Genomic DNA, 8,011 nt, shown 5'->3' with positions numbered 1-8,011 from the left:
TTGATTATGAAACTAATGGCTAACGTTTCTCTTGATTGTGATCTTAGCAGCTTAAACTATATATAATCAAATTGGCTAAGTTATTTGAAAACCTTGTTTAAATTCTTTTAAAATGTCTTTTTGATTTAACAAAAAGGGGGAGAAGTGTTAAATGTTTTAAATGGGAGAAATGAGAGAAGTGTTAAAGTAAGGGAGAGTAATTTCAAAACTTGATTTCAAAATCTTAAAATTACTAAAATATTTTGTTATATCAAAAAGGGGGAGATTGTTGAAAACATTTTGATATTTCGATATAACAAATTAAGTTAAATGAATTTTAAGATTTTCCAAAAAGATTTTCTAAGTATATTCGATATAATTATTCGAATATCAAAACATTACTCTAAATCTTTCAAAAGTCATTTTTAAGCCTTACTCAAGTGTACAATTAAGTTTTTAATCTTAAAACAATTTCAAAATAATTTTACAAAGTATTTCGAACCGTTTCAAAGCCAAAAATTCCAGATTGCTCAGAGGGAACCGATTCCCCCCCAAGGGGGTACCGATTCCCCCTGAATGGGTTGGCTCCGAGAATTCCAATATGCTCGGAGGGAACTGATTCCCCCTAGGGGGGTATCGATTTCCCCCACTGTTCAACGGTCGAAATATTTTAATTTTACACTTAGGGAACCGATTCACTATGAGGGGTACCGATTCCCCCACGCTCCAAACTGTTTTATTAATTGATTTCACACTAAAACGGCTATATTATCTTCATTAATGATCCCCAATGTTAAGAAGTGATTCAAGGTGTATTTAAGCAAGCTTAGAAGCCATTGATCAATAACAAGAAACATCAAGCAACTAGAATCAAGAGAGAATAAAAGAGAAAGCATTAAACCTCAAGTTTGAGCATTTCAAGCCTATTTTTCATTCAATATTCATTTTGCTTTCAAGAACACTTATTGTGCTTAATTGTATTCATTCTTGAGTGTTCTTTTCTTTGTTCTAGAATTGTGCAAACAATCTACCTTGTGAGGATTTCCTTGTAAGTTTGCAAATTTGTATTATTCTCTTTGGAAGAGAGTGTTCTCAAGAATTTGGGGTATAATTCTTGAGGGTTTGTAAGGTTACTCTTTGTCCTCAAAAGAAAGACAAATTAGTGAATTTGTGGAAAATCCTTAGTGTGGATAGCTAAGGTAGTGGACGTAGACTTTGGTTGAGAAAGTCGAACCACTCTAAATCGCTGTGCAAATTTCTTTCAATTTTCTGCAATAGCTTCCACCAAAATTTTAATTGCCAATTCACCCCCTCTTGGCCATATTCGTCAATCGATTAACTCAACACTTTCCATTTAATTCATAATGATCCTTCACCATTATGATCATTTTACATAAATTACTAAAATTTCCAGAACCTTAATAAATATACTCAATTCAATACTTAAACATTCAAAAACTTGCAATTTCTTCCTCTATTTCTTTAGACTTTTCGAATTAAACCACCCACTTTACTAAACTTGAAATTCGATTCCAAATCTAATATTTAATCTTAAAAAATCAGCATACTAATATAAATTTCCAGAATTGAAATTTCATACTAAAATAATACTATCACATTTGAAAATTCACAATTAAATCCTAACTTTTGAGACTATTCGAATTCCATCTCAAAATTTACACTTTAATCCCAAATCACTTATTTAACTTAAAATTCCAGCATTCTATAATTAAAATTCAACATTGAATACTCCATTTTACACATTTATGCATCAATGTCCCTCAATTCTCAAAACATGAAAACTAACCCTTTTTCTATCTCAAGATTCTAAATTGATCCAAATCAATCTCCAAATCACATAGAACACATTTAATATCAATTATAGACCATAGGAAATTTTTCAACATTTTCCCCCTATTTTTTTCTCATGGCCAAAAATCATAAAGTAGCTAGGGTAAACTTTTCATTCAATTTCAAGCATGAATTCAAGCTCATATGATTTAATTCATGCTATTCTAATCTTCATAACGTCAAATTCAGTCAAAATTCAACCAATCTCCATAAACCCTAGCTATGGCTAAAACTTATTCACGCACTTTTATATGATTTTAATCATCACTCATGCTTGGAAATTAATCTACACCCTTAATAACATAAAAATCATCCATTAACTCTTCAAAAATATAACATGTTCTTCAACCACCCAAATCATGAAACTCATCATCCAAGCATGATTTCCATGAAATGTTTATACCAAATGATAGAGAATTTTAAGAGGATTAATTCTCTATCTAATAATCTAACCCAAAAAATCAAACGAATAAACTTAAAATCAATTTGGAAAGATTACCTCTTAAACCATGGAGGCTCACGGCAGCTTGAAGGAGAAAATACTGATAATTTTCATGATTCTCTATACTTTTCTTTAATACACATGTCAATTTATAATTTAAATGAATTTAAAATTCATTTAATATCCTTTAAAATCCTTGATAATTTCAATCATACCACCAAAATATCTTCTAATTTAATATTCAAAGTAAAAGATGAACAAATAAAAATTTACTTTCCACCTTTGCCCTTTGAAAATTTGAAAATTACAATTTAGTTACTAATTTTCCTAATTTTGGCTAAATAGAGAAAATTAACTTCAATTCCACTAATCCATGCTAAATTTTATTGTTCTAAAATATGGAAATAATATTTCCAACATTTATATAATATCTTTCAAATTTTCGTAAAATTTCGGTTCGATCCGATTATCCGATTTCTTATCAGACTTTACTTGTTTAATAACTTTTAATACAAATCCCGAATCAAAATTCTGATTCCCACGAAAATTCCCCTAAATATTAACATGTTTTCAACATGTAATACTTTATCTTATATATAATTCAATGAACTCGTCTCGTTGTCTCCTATCACTCTATCAATTTAAATTTCACCTGAATCACTTTAAAATTCGTAAAATTCAACTTTAAATCCAAAATTTCTAAAACTTCAAATCACTTTAATCTACAATGTCTATCATATGATTGGTAGGAACCAAGATAAACAACTCACTTCATCCTTCTCCACCTCTTAACCATTGGGATTTGGAAGAAGATGTTTCATCATCGATAAATAGGAGAAAAATATGAGCAAATCGAAAATTTAGTGAGTAAATTACTTTTTAAAACTTTAACGATCAAAACAAGAATGAGAAGAAAGTTGAGTGATGAAATTTGAAGATTCTAGCATATAAACACCTTTCTTAGAGCGAGGAGCAACATATTTTTGTTTGGGTTCCATCTAATGGTGAATGGTGGAGATTAAAGAATAAGATATCAAAGTGTTCAACGATAGATTCATAAAATTAAGATGTTTTCCTACTATACAAACGTTGGATTCATGTTGAGGAGGATGAAATGAATTTGTTAAAAAAATTTAGGACGCATCGATCATCGTCGATGACATTATTGGTGGTTGGTTGCAATGAGCATTGGTTGAAATTTGAGCAAAGTGAGAGAAAATAAAAAGAAATGGGGAAATAAAGTAAAAAAAAAGATTTCATATGGATAAAAATCACATCGTTATGGTGTAAATTTGGCTTTTACAGAAGGAATTCATTTTAATGTTATATGTCATGTCATAATATCGTTAATTATTTAATGAAAAATTAACTAAAATAGGAGTAATTCAAAAGTTTAATGACAAATTTAGTTTTTTTAAAGTTTAATGACCAAAATAAAAATAAAATAAAAGTTAAGTGATAATTTACGTAATTTATTTATAATTTGATCAGACTAGCTAATCGAGTATAGTATACCACTTAGGATAACTAATGATATTATAAAATAGTATAAAAATAGATTATCTCGAATTAAAATACAGAGGTTAGATTTCGCATTTAAACATGATAGAGGGGCCAAAACCAGAAATTGGTTTAAAAAAAAAGGCAAAACAAACTCTTACGTGACGGATTCGACGAGTTTTATTTTTTTCCCACAAGGTAAAACGACCAATCCGATCCTTGATTCAGTCTTTTGTGTGCGGATTCGAGGAGTTTCTTCTTCTTCTTTTAACATGGGAGTTTTGACCTTGTTTGTGTTGCTAATGTTTATTGGATCTTGATGATTGTCACTGTAGAAGGTGGGTTTTCTTGGGTTACCTTCCTGTTGGATCATGTTCAAATATAATGAAAAACTTTCTTTTGATTTTCCATTTTTGTGTTTGTTGAATCTCTACAGTTATTGAGTGGTATTTTTGGAAGAGATCATTAGAACAAGGCTGGCCTTAAGTTATAGTGAGATTCAATGTTAATTGGGTTTTAAAAAGATTGAACCTTTATGAACTAAGAATTGTTATTATTCCTAAAATTCGGTTCGAACATCATAGATGACCGGAGCCATCAATGTTGAAATATTGAGTGTTTATCTTTGAACAGATAATGTCTTGCATTTATCCAAATTAATTAAAAAAATTGAAACTTCTTCCCACTGTTCATTGCTTTCAGCTTACCACATTTTTTGGGGGCAAATTCAACCTTCTTTGATTTCTAATTTTCTCATACGGTCTTCAAAGTTCTTGTTTTTTAGCTGTTTGTCGTGCATCTTATTCAGACTTCAGGTGAGTATCCAATGCATGTATATGTCCTGCATGGAAATGCATAATTTTTTCTATACCATATCCATGTCCGGAGGTATCTTCAGGTTGCCAGTGTTGACCAATTGTTTCAATAGCATTCCTTTTCTTCTTTAGGGATATAAATTTCTTGAAGATTTTTAATTGTTTGGCATTTTGCTTGGTTAGATATCAGTTTACTTTTCTCCATGCAGTTATCTTATAGGCTTGGAGACTTAGGTGTCCACTTTTGTAAGAATTTCTGGATTGCCAAGATATTTCGTAAACTTCTATTAGAATGTTTTTAACATGTTTTATTGTATGTAAGAGTACATTAGATTTGTCTGTAACCTTACATTAACGTTCATATTTTGTCCTAATTTAGGAGAAATGATCAGCCTATTTAAGGTCAAGGAAAAACAGAGGAAACTGTAGAAAATGCCAATGGGAAGGCACCGATAAAGAAGCAAAGTGCAGTAGAATTACGCCTTCATAAAGGTTTCTTTAGTTATATTTTGAATGTTTAGTGAGTTCCTGAGATTATATCATTACTTCTTGCATGAATTTTCGACTTGTTATAATGATAAATGGTTTTGATAATATTGATTCCCGAGGCTGTTCAATTCAACCGAAACAAAATCAAAAGTTGTGCCTATCCATGTCTTTGTGATTACCTGTTAGCATCGTTGGTATACAATATCAAGAAAATTGGGTTGCTCGTAATCGGTTTGTTATTCAAGAACAATTCATGAACTTTGTTCTACTTCTTTATGCTTGAAAGCATTTAGTCGGTCGGAACCTTTTAGAGTTCGTATTATGACTTTTGTGTTCCTCATTTTATAGATATCAGTGAACTGAATCTACCAAAAACATGTAGCATATCATTTCCCAACGGAAAAGATGACTTGATGAACTTCGAGGTTACCATTCAGCCTGACTAAGGCCTTTATCTGTATGTGATCTTATGCTTTGGCATGATCTCCTTAATTTGTTCAAATTTCAACAGCTATAGCTGAGCTTCTTTCTTCCTAACTTCTTTTTATCATTATGCCATTTAACACTATTTGTCAATGGGGTTGACAATCCGATGCTGCGATGCATATGCCTCTCTGCGTGTGTACCATGCATTAAACTTTGGTGCTTAAATTGCATCTAGGTTCCGAACCGAGGGTCCGAGCTACGTGTAGTTTATTTTTTCCCTTGATATTCTAGTATTTCTCCTTTGCAAGTGCTTATTTGGTTTCTGGTCATAGAGGTGGAAAATTTGCATTCACTTTCCAAGTTTCTCCCATCTACCTCATGAGGCACCCAAGGTGAAATGCGAGATAAAGGTACACTACACTAGCATGTCTTCCACTGTGACGCTGCCGCTTTCCGATACTGATATGCTTAGCAAAACGGTAAGTCGGTTGTAGACTTTATATCTCGCTTGCAGGTGTACCATCCCAACATTGATTTGGAAGGAAATGTTTGCCTCAATATTCTAAGAGAAGATTGGAAACTTTTTCTGAACATAAACACCGTATTATACGGATTGTTTCATCTCTTCTCGGTATTGATTTTTCCTTCACTAGTGGTATTTCTATTTGGCCAGTTCCGTTTAACTCTGAGGATCCCCTCAATCACGATGCTGCGGTTTTGAGGGACAACCCTAAACTATTCGAATCCAATGTGAGAAGAACAATGGCCGGTGGACATGTCATTCAAACCTTCTTTCCCCGGCGTATGTAGCTGCAACTTGCAATAGGGAGAAGAAAGGTGCAACAGTAAGCAGTATATTTGGCCATAACTTGTAAGACTCTCTACCTACTGTTATGATACACGTCGTCTGGACTTTGTGAGCATACTTGGAGATATCTGTGTGCTTATGTAACATTATAAGGTATAGGTGAAATTGGAGACATTTTTATCAATGCATTGATTGATTTCATCTTTGCAAGCAAATATGTGTGCTTTATCCTCTAACCTTTCTCCTCCTCCTCGCACATTCTGTTCTATTTGGTAAGTTCTCATTCAGTTTCAAGTTTAGAGTCTGCTAAACCGCACACCGGCGGCCGGTGTAGGGCTTGTCCATGTCTCTGGTCAATGGCAACAAATGAGATATCTAATAAGAACATGAAGAAAGCTCAATGCACCTGTAGAATAATGAAACTATACAATGAATTTGATTTTGCATGTCAACATCAGTTACACCTGAATCTACCAGACACAATGTACCCATTAACATCAACAAGTGCGTCTCCAAGCACGGGTTAAGGAAAGCTCGAAGAAAATATTGAAATCCTGCTCTTCTTACATTCAACAGAACAAACTAGTGTGGATTTTGGCCCTTCAAGTGACTAAGATGACCTGAAGCTTCAAAACTTTTGAGGGGGACGATCCGAGCAGCTTTTGGATCGCTTTAGTTTCCATGGTGGTAAACAGCCTTTATAGTGAGAGTGTAAAAAGAGTGAAGACATAAATACTTCCCTATGAGGGATCGAGATTGACGATAAGCAACTTAAGGCACTTCTCAGCCTCTTCTTTTCGTTATCAGGTTGGAAGTTGGGATCATGGCTCACTGCAGTAGCTTTAAGTGCCTCCGGAAGTATGCAGTTGCATGATGAGCCTACAAAGAGGATAAACCACATTTAAAAGCCGGCTTCCAATTAGGGGTGTGCAAAATATCCGATAAATGCCGACCGAAAAGAAATACCAATTCTTGCAAGTCGATTCACCCATTTTGGCATCTGGTTCCCAGTCAGCTTGTAACATATATCCTCGCAGAAATGGTTACAGTTCTTAGAAATCAAGTGGTATGTATCACCATTGTAGCTTGCAGATTGGCGTTCCATGTACTCTCGTAGCCGGACCGGATCCAAGCACGTGATCCCCATGAAAATCGACTTCCTAAACTTGAAGCCGGGGCACCGTTGAGGTTCGACCTTGAACACGCCACTCGTCGGGTAATCATGAGCTCCGAAGGCATACTCCACACCATGAACTGTAAGCATACATGGGGATAATAAGAAATCAATTGCAGTATACTCGGAACATTGCATCATTCATGAGAATTCAATACGATTCGAACTTAAAAATCAATAGGGCAGACACAGAAAAGATCCAAACAAATGATACGACCCGAAAAACTCAAACTCGAAACAACTTGAATCTCAAATAATTTAAACTCGAAATCGAACTATATACTTAATATTCATGAAAATGAGGGTAGAAAGAAAGTAATCTAACCTTCCACTCAGGAGTGAAAGATACCAAGGCCAGCCCAATAAACATATCCATTAGCATTTGTCAAGTCATACACATTCAGGTAAACCGGAGCATCGCCAGGACTGCAGCTCGCCGCCGACTTTACTTTCGGGAACATGCAAAAGCGAGTGGCCGGATTCTCTCGGAAACGAAGAGGCATAGCCGACCGACTGCCACGCTTTCG

The 8,011-nt window shown here is 34.0% G+C and overlaps 2 pseudogenes; one reads left to right on the top strand and one right to left on the bottom strand.

Annotated features, from left to right (window-relative positions):
• The first annotated feature begins 4,971 nt into the window (after positions 1 to 4,971).
• LOC120120579 lies at positions 4,972 to 6,400 on the top strand (annotated as a pseudogene).
• Positions 6,401 to 6,806: 406 nt separating this feature from the next.
• On the bottom strand, positions 6,807 to 8,011 carry LOC120120621 (annotated as a pseudogene).

The sequence above is a fragment of the Hibiscus syriacus genome, unplaced genomic scaffold, assembly GCF_006381635.1.
Source record: "Hibiscus syriacus cultivar Baekdansim isolate YM2019G1 unplaced genomic scaffold, ASM638163v2 tig00110342_pilon, whole genome shotgun sequence".
Lineage (NCBI taxonomy): Eukaryota > Viridiplantae > Streptophyta > Magnoliopsida > Malvales > Malvaceae > Hibiscus > Hibiscus syriacus.
The sequence above is the reverse complement of the archived record's forward strand: the minus strand, read 5'-3'. Positions and strand labels throughout refer to the sequence as shown.